A 16,140-nucleotide genomic window follows, 5' to 3' on the forward strand; every position below is an offset into this window, starting at 1 on the left:
TTACAATAAATAAGCCTTTTTTTACTTTTCCACGAGTGTGCAGTTTACTCCTGCCCTGATCACCTAACATCCCTACATTACCTAGAATCCAACATACCGAGGAATGCACAGCGACATTAGCCCCAAGGAGGTCTCTTTTCACCAGGTCACGAGAGGAGGGGACGATCCCTCGATGCGGGAATAGGGATCGTCCCGCGGATAGTTGATCCGCTGATCAAGGGAGCTGTGTCGCCTTTTCAGGGGACGCGGAACGTGTTCGACGACAACGTCGCCGCGAAAGAAGACGAACGAGATGGGAAAAGGAGTCTGGGCCCTTCCCTCGCCCCGGGTGGGACGGGGGCTGAATTCTAAGGTATCGACTTTTCAATTGGGTCACACGCGCCAGTGTACACCGTACGTGTGTACGGGCGGCGAGGCCGCGCTTGGGAATACGCCTTAATGGAAATCGAAAATACGGCTCCGCGGGCGAAAATCACGGTCTCCGGTTCACCAGCCAGCGTGGCTGCTACCTCAAAGCCGTCGACTCCATTTTCCTCAGCAGATAAGAGATCACCTTCCTTACTACCCCGAGGTTTCGGAGATTTACAACGCGACTCCTCCGGCTGCTCAACGTTTGTTCCGTACGGCCTCTTGGGGATCTCCAGCTGGCGGACGCGTTGCCCTGATTTTCCGGCGTTATCGTCTCGGGTCCAGTGTTTATGATAATCCATTCCGAAACGCCCGCGCCCCCGAAACAAAGCTCGCGGAGCAAATCGCGCCTCCCTCCAGCGAGACGCCGTGAAAAAGGCATGAAACGGTTATGGCCCGGGCTAGCCCCGATCCATAAATGTTTTATGATCGCGATATTGTTGCCTTCCACGCGACTATCCCGCGTTTACGGCAGCGCAATCCTCCCGTACTATCGTATTATCCTCAAGGATACCGCTGTTCCGAGCACCGTTCAGACATGACTCCATGATGAACTCGCTGTAATTTATATCCTCCCGTCGATATTACGGCATATCTAGGGGCGAGGGCGTTGTTGCAGCGAGCGGACGTGAAAGAATGGATTAATCGACGGTCTGACGAGTATTTGTCTTGTCGAGCTATTTGGGGAGCAACCGAGAAGCTCTTCGGGAATTTTGGACGAGGGAAGTCTGTCTCCGTTACTTCCAGGCATTTCTGCGATCTTTATTCCCCTGCTGAAGCTGTCGATGAAGACAATATCAGTTTCTGAGGAAATTTTCGCCGTGGATAGGTTGAGAGAGGTAAAACTGTACGTCGACCGCATTATTCATTCGACCAGTGAACCGAGGGTGCTACGACACAGTTGAAGTGGCACAGAAAGGGAGAGTTAGGGCCTGGACACGTTTCACCACGTCGGCGAGCAACGGAAAAGCTGTTTAACTTGCGGGGGTACCCTCCTGTGCTCCCCCTGTGTGCGGTGCCTTTTCTCCGTGTCTTTCGTGTCTGACCTGCCCCCGCTTGGGCTGCCGGAGGGAAAACGTAATTTTCATGTACAACCATACTTTCGCTACAAACTGGAGGAGGAATTTCAATAATACCACCTTCTCTTACTACCTATTCTCTGGTTTCTAAGACCCTTGTATATTGATATAATTGAACTTTGAACAGTTAAGAGAAAGTATATCGATGTGAAACTAGAAAAATGTGAAGGGAACGGCGGCCACCCATCTCGCAAGGGAAGATCCCGAACCAGAAAATTCAAAAAATTCTGAAACTTTGTGGATTTGTAGAGAATTTCCTCCTGATTGCAACGCAATTTTTTTTGCTGCCCAAAATCACAGTAAGGGTGTGAAATTAACCCCTGAAGATTCGGCTATTTTTCGATTTTATTTTCTAACTCGCGTTCTGTAAGATATAGAAAAGAAATTTCAAGACAAATGTTACTTCTTTTAATTAGATCTATCAAATGGTAAAAGTTTTATCAATTGTTTAAGCAATTAGGAAAAAGTTATAAACAAAAATATTAATAATGTTTTCTAAAATTCGTGGTTTCGCGTGAAATCTGAACTGGATGTTTAAATAATTATGAAACAGCATAATCCATATTTTTTTTCCATACAATTTCAACTTTTGTTGCATCGAATAACTTTTGGATCCCATTGTAACGTACCTTAAGGGTGAACACCACTACGTTGGCCGGAAAAGTAAGCCATTTTAAAATTTTTTTTTTTTCAGGAATAATTTATAGTTTTCATACAAAAATTGTATTACCTATCTTTAGTACGCTGCCTTAAAAGAGACTATACAAAAAAAAATTTAGAAAAACATCCATAACTTTTAATATGTTAATTAATCTTCTAGATTGCGAGTTAGAAAATAAAATCGAAAAATAGCCGAATCTTCAGGGGTTAATTTCACACCCTTACTGTGATTTTGGGCAGCAAAAAAAATTGCGTTGTAATCAGGAAGAAATTCCCTACATATCCACAAAGTTTCAGAATTTTTTGAATTTTCGGGTTCGGGATCATCCCTTGTGAGAAGTGACCGCCACGCGGGTCGCTTGACTAAAATATCGATAGCAGATCGCTGAAGCCACCGCAATCAAGACCCAGCCAAACTACCATATTTCATCAATACATAGTTAAAGTCAAACACAAAAAGAGAAGACCACTTCCAGAGCAGATATTATCACGAAAATTATGCCGACTGAAGGGAACAGAACTGCGTTCGATTCACTCGAAAAGAAATCCCCGTTTGAAAGCTGTACTCCCGAATTTTCGAGTATTTTTAACAGAAAAAAAATCGATGCGCAGCGTCTCGCGTAACCTTTCGTTTGCACAGTCCGCGTAACAAGCCCGTGCAATTACCCTAAGGGCGAGGTGGCTTCCGGTTTCTAGGGCAGCATTGTGTCGTGCGCGAAACACAGAGTAAACAGAGAGAAAGTTTGCGCCAGTCACTCTGCAGCCGCTCCCTCTGTTTCCTTAACAATAATTTAATACCAGTAGGACGGAGGAGGATGGCCGCTCCACCTCGGCGGTGTTTATCGAGCGCCCAGCCCCCCCGGTGAACGCCAGCGGCGCGTGGCGAATTTAGAATCGCCGATGGTATCGTTATCGGGTCCTCGCTTATTATGCGGCACGGTGATTAATTAGCTGGCTCCGATTTCCCAGGGCTTCCCGAGCCTCGGGTGCATCCGAAAACAGTGTCACCGGACGGTGGATTTATCTTCCACGTTCAACGGGCTCGAAGAATCCGATTTTAATCTCAATTTCCCGCGGACACCTTAATCATCCCCATAAAGGGATGCAGGAGAAGAGAGACGCGCCAGGTATAAATAAATTTCAAGCTTTCGCGCGATCCTCGAGCACCCTTTCATCGACGATTCCTCCGCCGTGCTCCATTAGAAAGAAAAAGAGACGGAAGAAGAAAAAAAAAAGATTCCCCTGGAGAGAGCAGGGCGTCGATACCCTCGATAGCTTCGAGAGAAGTTTCCAAGCGGGGTAATAGAAAAAGTTTCTGGCCCCGATCGTATTATGGCCACGAGGCGAGCAGCTCCCCGTGACGATGTTTCGCGTCTTCGGGGTCGTTCGATCCTTTTGTTTCGCCCCGGCGAGGGGCGCCGAGGGGTGGTTGAGAAGGCAGAAAGGCGGCGGCCAATAAAAAGGACAGCATCCGTCCTCGGCTGGGACGTAATAATAAAAATCAGGAGGGAGTAATCTCCCGCTTCTCGGCGGAACGTCCGTTTCGCTCGCGTTCCACCGGGGAGAGGAGAATTACGATTTTAGAGACAGAGCGGTCTGCGGCTTGCCACGAATCTGGGGGTAAATATTAGGTACTCGAGGAAGCAGTTTTACCGTCTCCCCCGAGGAGCGCCCTCTGTTAATTCAATTTTCAGAATCTGCAGCGGACTAGTGGGGTTGCAATGTAATTCTGCGAACCTCTGGACGAGACGAGCCCTCCGCGTTACAGTCGCGACAGCGTCTACTGGCTGCTCAGGGCCGCCGAGGCGCGCTGCTCCCACCGCTCCGCTAGCTGGCCCGGATAAGCGAGAGTGGGGAGAGCGAGGCTGACGTTGCTCGGAGCGCGGAAGGAAGTACATCGCGGTGAATGGTGTCCTCGAATTCCTCGGACCGTCTGGTCAATAGCGAAGACTCTCCGGGGAGTAAAAATCCATTTCCACGGTGTTCGAAGGCGCTCTTCTTTTTATCCGACTCGACCGGCGGCCCGCGCGACGAAATCCACAGAAAGCCCCGGTCGAAGAGGCTGTCTGGTCGCCCAGCCAGCCCGACACTTCGGCACGTTTAACACGGGGAATTGCACTTTACGAGGGAGGATCGAGACAAGGTGGATGGCAGTCAAAGAGAGACATTTTTGTCGTTTCCCGCGAGCAGCGTCGCCCTCGAAAGCGCGCGCCTTCCGGCGCTGGAAAAGGGCGAAGGGAAAGGGTGGATACAGAGGCTTTTAACTTCCCCCCTCGCCCTCCCTTCCTCCGCGCAGTGCATAGAGCGCAGCGGAATGTAAACGCGTCTGCCACGATTATAGTTTAAGAGACATCCGCGGTGTTGTCTTCCCCATCGATTCTCCGCCAACCAGCGGCATTTTACCGGCAACGCACGAGGTAGGTATTCGTTAAATAACCGTAGAATTGCCTCGTTGATCATCGCCGGAAGCTACGAGGAATGCGAGATTGAAAGGAACTCCACGAACAGGACGGAACGCTTCACTCTTTCGCTTATAAAAACGCACACGGTGTATATTTCCGAGTGGAACGAAAGCGGGTTGATTCCTCGTCAAAAAATGAATCTAAAAGGTGGTGTACAATTTTTTCGTCCGCCGCTTTGTTTCGGAGATACGCGACCTGGAACTCGCCGCTCGGGGCGGGCTCCGCGTTCGGTGTCCATTTCCTCGAGAACGGAGCCTCGTAATGGAAAAATGTATTCGACGCTTTCGGTTGATTTCGAGCTGGGAATCGTCGCAGTGGCGGGATTCAAACGAAACCCTACACCTCCGTTGAACCAGCAGGATTTGAACGCGAGAACGGCGAAAGAGCGACGGCAACGGCTCCAGAAAAGACACGGGGGGGTTGATTAAAAGCCGATAATGACTTTTTCGACGCAACCCAACGGCAACTCGATTTCCCGATTCACGGTCGAACGCTCCGTTCCTTTCCGACGAAAAGAGCAGAGATCCGCCCTCTGCCGTTCACCCCTGGATTTTCCACGGGGGATGGCACGCGAATAGAAAATGGCCGACCGCGAGGACCCGACCGTTCTCCTTTTGCTCCTGGGATTAATCCAATCCCCGATCGGCGGGAAGCTCCGTGTCGAGGGGAACGGGGGGCGGAAGTAAGGCCTTCCATTGTTCGCTGGTGAACTTCATACTCGGCCTTGCTCGACGTTAATCGAGTCCAGCGGCGGCGGTAATTTACGCCTCCCGAAAAATGGCCCGGCAAAAATTCTGCCTGTCGGCTAAATCGCCGGACGCGAATAACTTTCGCGCACCTCGATCCTCCACCCCCAGTTTCGCCGGTGGCATTCGACATATCGCTAAATTTGCCGGCGCGCGGTTTTTCGGCCGCGCTCTCGCGCGATTAACCACGATTCACCGCGGCTCGGAACCGTTCGACCGAGCACGCCCGTATATATCGCCGCGGAATCCAGCGGCGCGTGTCGCGAGGCGTTTATTATCGCCTCCGCGTCGTTCCTCCGCGGGTCTAATTAGCCGAAATTCACGGAAGGAAAATGGCACTTGGATTTTCGATTCGTAGGGGTTGGTGCGGGCACCCGGATCGTGGTAACGATTCACGTGACTGCGAGGCGTTGGCAATTCTTCGGGAGCATAATCCACGGCGGAAACTTTGAATGGGGAAACTATTCGAATTAATTCCTCCGGCTCGTTCGATTTAATGGATAAAGAGAGCGATTCGAGGTGCGTCTATTGTTAGAGGCAAGCGAACGGAAGGTTAGGATTGAATTCGACCGACGCTTTCTCGCCAATTACGGTCCACAGTTGCCGATTGTGTGGGATCGAACCAAGCCGGCTGATTCGGCGCCGTAAAATACGTCGAAAATGTGCTACGAAGTTTCTCCCTGCGACGCCTCGCTTTCGAGATATACGGCTTCAAAGTCGCGGCGAGAGCGCCCGGGATGCCGTTTTTAAGCTCGATTTTCTCTGGACTGGAGCGTCGCGCGGGAAAACTGTAGGGGACGTTTTCGACTAATTTTTGGGCGAGGAATCGCCTGCGCTTGTTAGAATCGTAAGAGGTCGCGGGATAGTCGAGGATCGATTGATTTTAATTAGGAGAATTGGTAATAAATGGAAGTTGGGTGGCTGCGAAGACCAGCGGAGCCTGCATTCATCCCTTTTGCTATGGATTTCGACGTGAATGGGTTCAAAGGCCCTCGCGGAGGGTCCCAACTGTATCGTTCAGATCGATAGAGCCGAGGATCGCGATAAACAGCACCGGTTTATCGGTGTCGGCGATCGTGCCAGTAGCACGCGAGCTTTCAACGCGCCCTGCGACGGGGCAAATTGAAATTAAGCCTGCCATTTTTCAGGCTGGCACAAACGAGCACAGTGGAGGCGGCAGCTGCCGCCCTAACGACGCAAAATCGTCGGCTTTTTCCTTTCGCGGCGACCATTAAACGCCGTCCATGTATCGATAGCAGCCTCCAGCCGCTGATTGGACGATCGCTACGGGTTTTAAGTGTCCTGCCTCGGATTATACGGCACCGTAGGGTTTTATGGGGGTGATAGACTGCGACGGGGCTGTCGATGCGATAAGGGCGCGCGTTTCCCTTTTCAAATTAATGTCCCAGATACTTTCCAGCCCACGGACTTGTTTATTTCACCTATCCTAAGGATGCAATCGCTGATCTATTTATTAGCAGAGGTTCTCTCTCGTATCGTCGTGTTCAGTGGCACGCGGGGGCTTTCGGGGCCCGCAATAAGAAGGAAGCGGACGTCCACTCGACGAAGAATAGCAGATTAGAACCGGGATGGGCATTGTGAGCCGTAATATCCGGCGGTGGCCGTGAAAGGGCCGGATTACAGGAATTCATTTGCCTCTGAATAACCGGTGGGATACGCGTGTCGTTCCTGCAGAATAAACAGCGGGAATTCGCGCTTAATCCCTTCGTCGAGTCGCGGGATGAACGTTCAAGAGGATCGAACCGAAGATGTGCCCGAAAGGTACGCGGGAATTACACGGCCGACCACTGAGCCTTCGCGAAAGCTTCTCAGCACCCCAATGAACGTCTGGGGTTCAGATCTTGCAAGAAATCTGGATAAATAGTATCCCGCTGACACGGCAACCCTCTGAGTTCAGTCTCAATTTCATCTGACGAAACTGCGCGATCGATTCGTCGCTCGTGTTCCGTCCGTTCGCGCGAGGGATGCGCGCACAGGATCAGGTTCGAAGCGTACGCGTCACGGGAGCCGCTCGTGCCGCTGATAATCGGTTTATCCGCGGCGAAACGATGACGAGGTTAGAGGCTTATTAAGGTTAATTTCGCCGGGCCGCGCGCCGTCACGAACGGGCCCCGTCTCGCGTATTCCATTAGCCGCCGTTCACGTGATCGCGCCGCGGGAAAGTGATTCCCTTCGACGTCGATTACACCGCGTCGCGTCCTGAATATCGAGCGAGCCGAGAGTTCGCCGAAGATTCGAGAGCGAGGAAATTCTGCGGGACACCCCTCTTCCCATCAGCCGATCCGCGAGCCGTGCCGGGCCTCGTTAATTATGTAATCACGGTTCGTTAGCAAACACCGCCGCGAGCTGTTCCGCTTCGCTTTTTGTCCGCCGCCCGTTGCTTGTCTGCCCGTCAGACTACGCGCGCGGCACCGTTCGTTTCGACTATCGATCCTGTCCCCATGTCGGGCCACTGGTCGTCGCTTTTAAAACAGACAGGCGCGCGCGTCGAGCATAACCGCTGGTGGCTGCTTGGATAATTAGGCGGCGGACGGAACAGGGCGCTTTCGACGCCGGCCGATTCAGGGATTCTCGAGTGGGCGTCGGAAATGGTGGCGACGCGTGAATCGTGGCGCTGAAGAGGGATCGGTTCTTCGAATGGCGAAGGGATGGAGAGCAAAGGGGAGAAAGAAGAAAGGGGTGCGTGCACGTGCTCGGCCGAGCGTGTCTTGGAAGCTTTCGTCTCGAGGGCTGGGTTCCTGTGCTAGCGACTGCTGGTCTAGTGGATTCTGAGGGCTATGTAGTAATTTTAGCGGAGACAAGTGGGCAGTTTTCTGCTCCGATGTATATAACTTTATAGGAATGGGCTTCGGAGGTCCAAAGTATATTGCAAGAGCCGAAGAAAAACAGAAAAATATCTCGGGGGTGACGACGGGATTCGAACCCACGATCTTCGGGATCCACTGGCAGCCGCCTAACCGACTCAGCCAAAGTCGATTCTCCGAAGTCTCTATATTCTGGACGCCTCTTAAGGTGCCAATCCAAGATATGATTTTACATGAGATTTTGAAACAAAAATCTCAGCGAGAGATTAAATTTTGTCAAATTTAACGGACTATTTAATGACGAAAATATTATTGTACCGTTTCAATACTTGTGTGACACCAGTCCTGTAACGCGATTCACCCGATTACAGAGCTTACTTTAGTAGATGGCGCTCTCACAGTATTTCCCAATATGTTTGAATGATCGTATGGTTACAAATTGCTCTTGCAGATCAAATTTGTTAAGATCATCCACTCAAAATCGACGTATGCAATACTAGCTTTGCTACTCAGCTTCGCCGGAAATTTAGATTCTGATTTTATAAAAGAAAAATTGTTTTTTTATGTATTTATCTTTTTTGTGAAAATAGCCACGTTCGTCTGGATTAGGTAGGTTTAATGAGCTGGGAGAAATTACGTGACCCCTGAGTTTACCGTTCGAATGTTTTTAGGCGACAGATAAACGCACTAACACTTTCTGCTTTATATATTAAGATAAATTGGTAAACCCTGGACTTATAAGAGTGAATGTTACCGGAAGGTTCGCATTGAATTATGATCCAGGAATTAACTAAGTATGTTAATTTAGGAGAAGTTCAAATAGAAGCGAAAATTAAGCTTTTCCCAAAATACTTAATTTCCTTAAAAGATATTAATTCTAATAAACATGAATCAGTCACGCTAATATCTCGGGCGAAGCCGAGATGGGGGACGCTAGTAAATAAATAAAGAAGAAGAATATTAAATTTTGGATCCTACATATACGTACAGTAGGGGGGGTTCGCAAAGTTTTCTTTTTCAACTGCTAACAATGTTACTTTTCCTGATCACGATCGTTCCTCCCCTGGACTCTTGATACGATTGAATATTCAGGGTGGGTCGAAATCCGAAACTCGATTCCAGCTGCCCCTTGATCGCGCAACAGGAGCGGGTCGTCAGGTTAATCGCGGCCCCTGTAATTCGTGTCATCGGACTCGGCCGCGAACAAAGCTCTGGCCGGGGCGTACCGTCTCGTCGTTCAGCTGCGAATTGATCGCGAGCACAAAGGGTAGTTGGGCGCGGATCGAAGGCGATCGCGCGTCACCTGCACGCCCAATCGCCGCGATCGCAGGCGTCAGGCAAACCCCCTAGGGAACGGGCGGGATTCTTACCCATACCCACTCCGCGATAGGTATTGTGTCCCGGCACACGAGAGCAGGTCCACGAAAATCCGAAGGCGCTGCCCGGGATGGTAGAAGTGGCGGCTGGGGACGAAATTAATTAAAAGCGAATATCGCGAGGACGCGGGGGTCTGGCTTTGTCGCATTCGAAGAGGAATCAGCGGCGACAAAGCGGAACCGGACGAACGGGAAGAAGCGTCGTTGCGGATGAATCGGGGGAGCACAAAGGCCGACCCAGGCGAAATCCATTACCGCGGGGAGACTGGACCTCTGTTCACCTCGAGGAACGTCCCCGGGGCGATAGCGAGGGTCGAAAGGTCCCGCGATCTTTTTACAGAGGCCAGGGGTGCCAGTTATCCTGAAGGGTGTTCTTTGTTGGCTCGGTGATTTTTCGAATTTTGGACCACGCGGAGTACTGGCAGCTTGGTAGCGTCGAGGTAGATTAGATTTGTACAATTTCTGAAACTTCGGTTTCTTGTTCGTTTCTCGCGAGCGACTCGAACCCATCCCTACTTTTCACGCTTTCGCAGCCAGGGTACGGAGCTTTTATCACAGCCTCGATTAAACAGCGCTGCGCGGCTCCGGTCCGCAGTTTACGTGTAATTTCACCCAGCTATCCGTGCGTTTGCATCCGAATTCGAGGTTTTTTCACCTCGAAAATCGAAAGACCGCGAGACGAGGGACAAAGTGGCTTGGCCTCCCGCTCGGCTCGCCATCCACCGAGACCCCAACGATACCGATACACCGAGGGTTCGGGGGAATCATAAAACGCGGATAAATTCCGACCCACTGTCATCCCCGAGAGATTTGTTTCCGCGAGAGCAGATAGTAATTGACTTTTCCATCGTTCCTACTCTCTCTCTCTATCCCTCGTGCAGGCTTCGGGGAAGTCGATAAAACGAATTCCAGGGACACGGAGGATCCACTCCGTCCAGACGGCAAATTTTCGAGCATCGATTGCGGCTTGACGAGAAAGGGGAACAGGGGACGAAACCATTCTTATCTGTCCTCTATCGCACGAAATTCCACCGGCGTTTTTCAAACGGGCGACCGTAAAACACAGGGAGCCGCTTCGCCGGCGCTGCCACCGGAAGTCGACGATCGTCGAGAGTCCAACGGCGGAGGGAGACTCGGTGCAGAAATTAGAGTTCAGCGAGACCGATGCCGCTCGTAAAGCTTCGAGGGGGGCAAGAGCGGGCAAAAAGGGGAACTCGAACGAAACACTGCAGTTTTTCAGGCTTAGGTCAGTTTCGGTGCACCGTTTCATCCTCCAGCGTCCCAGTTCCCCAGCGGCGTTATGAAGCCGGCTGCGTAACAGGCTCCGGCAATCTTCGGAGTCGATGGAGTAGCTTTTTGCTTCGGAAAGTCCTCGAGGAGATGGAGAGGAATTGCTTCGCGCCAACTTGCTCCTACCCTGCTAATAATCCGTGTTCGAATGGGAATCGAGCTCTCGCCTCGCGGAAACGGGTACGAACGAACCAGTGCGCTTTTTGATTCCATTGTCGCCGCAATTTACCGAAATTCATTACGGATTATCGCGCGCGCCGCGTGATTCCATTAGCGGAGGGGGATGATTAAAGGCGGGCCCTTATCGGCCAGTCGCGTCACGGTCCATCGCGACGAACTCGCGTGGAAACGCTGGTAACGATCGGGCTGGGCTTAAGGCGGGTTCGTACGTGCCACTTCCGTGTGCGGCACGTTCTAATATTTCCTAGAGTTTTTCCTCTAGATTATATTGTTGTCAGGCAACGTCACTCTTTTTATAAATTAATATTATAATACTATCAATATTTTTAATATTATTATAATTTTATCAATATTTTTAATATTATTATAATATTATCAATATTTTTAATATTATTTTATAATAATATCAAATATTATTTTTAATATTATTTTATAATAATATCAAATATTATTTTTAATATTATTTTATAATAATATCAAATATTATTTTTAATATTATTTTATAATAATATCAAATATTATTTTTAATATTATTTTATAATAATATCAAATATTATTTTTAATATTATTAAATATTATTTTTAATATTATTTTATAATAATAATATTATTATTATCAATATTTTTAATATTATTATAATGTTACAAGTAAAATTAATATTATACGAAAAAGTGTAATTACAGTTTGTACACGGTTTCATATTGAGTTTTTATTTAATAAATAATATTAATTTGAAATATAATAATCGAGTTTTATTTCGACTAAACAAATATCAGAAATTGGCTCTACAATCGCCAAATTCGTGACGGTTCAGTGGCGTGAGTATTGAAAAGTCTAGTTCCCCTGTTTTGAATGCAGCAGTTCAGTTACTCGCGGTGAAACGAACGGGCCATTGGCACTGAACCGTCACGCGTAGACCCGCCATTATCGTCGCTTTGATCCTCGGGAATATCGCGGAATCGTTATCGAAACGAAAAAGGGAGGGGTGGTTTCGCGGCAGGCGCGAGACCTGTCTTCCGAGAGTGCCGAACACTTTCGCCGCTTTGTCGTACTCGTTAGCGACGGGTCTTTGACGAAACGATCGTCATTATAGAGTTACAAAGGACGGCGCGGCGCCGGTGAGAGGATCCTCGGAGCGTTTCTTTGATCCAGCGCGACGCGTTTCGAAAAATCCCGAGAACACGGCCAACTTGGCAAACAATCCGACCTTTTTGCGGATCTTTCAAAGCGGCCTGTGCCGGGGAAAGCAGTTCCTCGCGATCCACGAGACGTCTTGCATATTTTAATGGACGTCGAGGCTTGAATAGGGGCGCTCTTATTTACTTGCAGGCGACGCCACTTCGTCGTGGACACGTATCATAAACGAGGAAAGAGTGCTGGTAACGTAGAGGCGAGTATTTAACACTTTGGCTGACAATTTGAAAGTTGAGCGCGCGCCGCGTGCGGAAGACCTCTAATCGCGTATCCCAACCATAGTCGCTGAACGCCCATGGGCGTTTCCAGCACGCGTGCCGAATACAGTGCGGAGACTTCGAAGAGTGAGACACTGAATTTTAATCAGCTTTAGTAGCTATGAGAGAAACGATCGAATACTCGAGATTATTTACTAAAAATACCCCAAGGTGTCTGGAAATTTCTAGTGAAAGAAAATAGTGGAGAGAGAAGGAGAAGAAAGTCGATATCGAGCAGCAGGGAATTCCACGAACGGGCGATCGCAGCTGACGGTGAGAAGTGGCGAGGAACTATGCGGCAAGGGAAATTCCAGGAGGGTGGCGGGCGAGAGGGGCCGGGGATAGAAATGAGGACTAGAAATATGCCGGAGTCGCGGCAGGAGAGGAGAAAATGGCCGCTGCCGTCTTCGACATGGCTTTTATTGGAAAATTCATGGTGTACACGTACACAGCTGCCCGCGCGTGATACGGGCACCGAGGATTTCTTTATGAATTTCTCCCCAACCCCCGTTCACCGCCAACGAAACTTCAACAGAGACCCAAACCTTTTTCCCTCATCCCAATTAGCTATCTCTCCACACTCCGTTCGGAATGGCGGTCTACTTTAAGTCTACCCCTCGGAATTACGTATTCAAAACTCCTCAGCGCCGGTAGATTTCCAGAGGAAATTGAATTGTCGCCGTAGAAAACGAACGGAGCTAGAATTTTTCCCCGGGCCAGAGAGATATATATCTTGGGCGATCTCGCTTTTCAGACCACCCCCCGGGCGGAGGGGTTAAGAGCTTGGAGAGACAGCGCCCCCCCGCCGACAGTCCGCAGCCTGTTTATTCCTGGATATAAATTTCGTTTAATCTTCATTCGCTATTTACATTGGGCGCGTCGAACGTGGACGCGCGCGCCTGCCCGCCACAACAGGTCCAGACGGAGCCGTGCGCGGAGCTCGCCCCCTTGGATTTCAATTTGCGCGTGTTTCACTTTGTATCACGGGACACGGCTCGTGTCACGCCCGATGGAGCATTCCCTTCGGCGTGTCTAGTAATAATTGAACGACCGCTGGCTCGGTTGGCCGGCCAGGTGTCACGTAGCTGGACAGCTTAATTTCCAAGTTGGACACACCGAACCGTTTCGCGTATCTGCAGCAGCCAGATACCGTTGTCGCGATGAAAATTCAGTTACTCTCCCCCTCGTCGTGGAATGGTATTGAATTAATTGGCTGATAAAGAAGCTGAGGAGCTATAGAACTACCGTCGTAGGCACGCCACGGGGCCTGAGAGGAATAAACTCGGAACTTGTATATATACGAAAAAGCCTGGAGCGTAGGACTTGCGAGAAAGGAGTTGAGAGATTAGACCTCTGGCGGCGCTGACGAGAACTAACAGTTGGGATCCCATGGCTGAGACGTGAGAACATGGAGAAGGAATACTGTATTACGCAATGAGCGATTGCATAAAAGGAAAGTTTGTAGGAGTATAATACGGTACTGGGTAGGGTGAAAGGTTACGATAGTGATTTCGAGGGGGAAAGAAGCCCGGAACGTGCTCCGACAACGGTTTTTCAGGCGTGCCCCGTATGAAACGCGCGATAAGTGCATCCACCGGTGAAAAGAACGATGAAGGGGAGGGGTGGGCTTTGATTCATCGAGCACCACTTCTGCGGACACTTTTTTCCCCCTTGGACCCGTCTGTGCCACGTCTGCTCGACGTTCGCCCCCTTCGTTCCTCCCTCTTCTCACCCCTTCCCAAGGCTTCTTTCCCTCAAGAATCTGTCGCGTGAAAAACGCCCAACAGCCCGCGAAATCCGTGACTAACCGCGACACCCTTCTGCCTTTCCACCGATGGGGGCGGGAAAATTGATACCTAAAGGATGAATCGACCTGCTTCCTGCGTTGATATTTTAGGGTGCGAGAACCTCGTGTATCAGTTCCTTGAAATTAAAAAAACACCCCCTAATAGACGCTACAAAATTCATAAGCGTTTTCTATTTCATGCACCACGCCGCACGAGGACTACTCTAAGGAAATCGCTGGCAATCACGTCCAGACTAGGAACAAAGGGTGCACTCGCGATCCAAGGGGGTGACGCCATCGCTACCCTGCCTCTTGGGGGCTAAGGGTATTCGCAGTGACGTCACCAGGACGTCTCTCCCTTTGAACCAGGGAATGCAGACGCACGGAATCGATCCCTCAAGGGGGTGGGCGACGGTCATGCAAAGAGCGTCGTAAATAATCGAGGGGGTAGTTCTCCGGTTCCGAGGATATCCGCTAATTTATTTGGAGGCCAGGCCTGTCGGCGGATCGTATCGCGTTTCACTTTCGCCGTGGAATCTTCGTCGAACGCTCTAATAAATCTCACCCCCCCCTGCATTTCACCCCGGCCTCGCGTGTGAATATTCCGCGTATCGATCACCCTGCGAGGGAAATCGAGTGTCTTTAACTCGGAAGAGCAGGTATTGGTGTTCTCTAATTTCTCTGTGTAATTGGAACATCCCTCGAACACACAGATGAAGGAATTAAGTAGAAACAGACAGTGTGCGGTCAGACATAGTGGCGCGGAGAAAAAATCGAGGGGAAACAGTCTTGCTGTAATCAGACATGCGTAAAGAAGTAGCGCAGACCACCACGCGTTCCACCCTTATCTCCTCCAGTAGTAATGGTCCGTAACTGATCAGAAGAAAATGAATATCCAGTAGTATAGCCAAGCCATTAGTCAGACAGAGGCATAGGCATTGGAATTAAGTAGTAAAAGTCGTGCACGAGTCGTCTGAAGTCTTTCAAACGTTCTGTGAAGTCCTGAAGCTACCTACTTGCACGAAAGAATGGAAGGAAATTCGAGGGTCCAAGTGGGAGAGAGGGGTTGATTGGAAGCGCGCCTCGACAGGGTTCGACGCGTCGTTTAGTCGACGCTGTGGCACGTTGTAATTAGACGACGACGTCCTAATTCGAGCCGTCCACGGGGCCAGGAGTATTGGTTTTCACCTCTGTCCGCGTGTAACGAGCCGAAACCCTCTAATTGAACTCCGCAGGAATGCACCTACGGAGCCACTGCGCCCGAGAGGATTACAATACGCGGATAACCGTGGACGAGCAACCGTGGGCGACAGGCTGCATGCCTCTGGTCAAGCCACCCCGCCGAACGCTAATCGAGGTAATGAGAAATCTGTGAGCAGCCTCGACTGCCGGAATGTTTCGCTGGTCCGCTGGATATTAGTGTCCCCAAGGAATCCTGCGCGCAGAAGCCGCTCTCCTCGGCTGACCCATTCTCCACTTTCCCGGAGAGCAGACGGATGCGGAAGCGAGGGGAATCGCTGGCGCCTCTGGGAGAGCCAGTAGCTAACTGTGGCTTCGAAGAGGATGCTCGGTGGGAGAGGATTAAAGCGGAATTTCAGGGTTCCGATGATTTGGGTCAAGCCTCCAGGTTGGTGTGAAATAATTCGACTCCTTGGCGCTAGAAATTTGGTAGACCGTGATGCAGAGGACAACGGTGCTTTCAGAAAATACCATCCCTGCATCAAGTTTGAGTTACCTCTACTCCCAGCCTGCAGCAAAGATCACCGCGCCGCAGCGTTGCAGGCCGCTCAAATTGATAGTTCAATTAATTACGCGTAACGAGCTTCCATGAAATTCGAGTTTCCGCGGGGGACTATCAGCTTGCAGGCGTCGCTGGT

General features: G+C 50.1%; 2 protein-coding genes across 4 annotated transcripts in view; one reads left to right on the forward strand and one right to left on the reverse strand.

Annotated features, from left to right (window-relative positions):
* Positions 1-16,140, reverse strand: part of Alpha-man-iib (alpha-Mannosidase class II b) — a 106,429-nt gene that overhangs the window by 32,289 nt on the left and 58,000 nt on the right. The gene's annotated exons all lie outside the window — the stretch shown is intronic.
* The window catches only part of Beta'cop (coatomer subunit beta'), a 106,847-nt gene continuing 101,052 nt past the window's right edge, over positions 10,346-16,140 (forward strand). Inside the window, exon 1 of the mRNA XM_076828408.1 lies at positions 10,346-10,350. The gene's annotated coding sequence lies outside the window, so the exon portion shown is untranslated. The remainder of the gene's footprint in view (positions 10,351-16,140) is intronic.

The sequence above is a fragment of the Andrena cerasifolii genome, chromosome 15, assembly GCF_050908995.1.
Source record: "Andrena cerasifolii isolate SP2316 chromosome 15, iyAndCera1_principal, whole genome shotgun sequence".
Taxonomy (NCBI): Eukaryota; Metazoa; Arthropoda; class Insecta; order Hymenoptera; family Andrenidae; genus Andrena; species Andrena cerasifolii.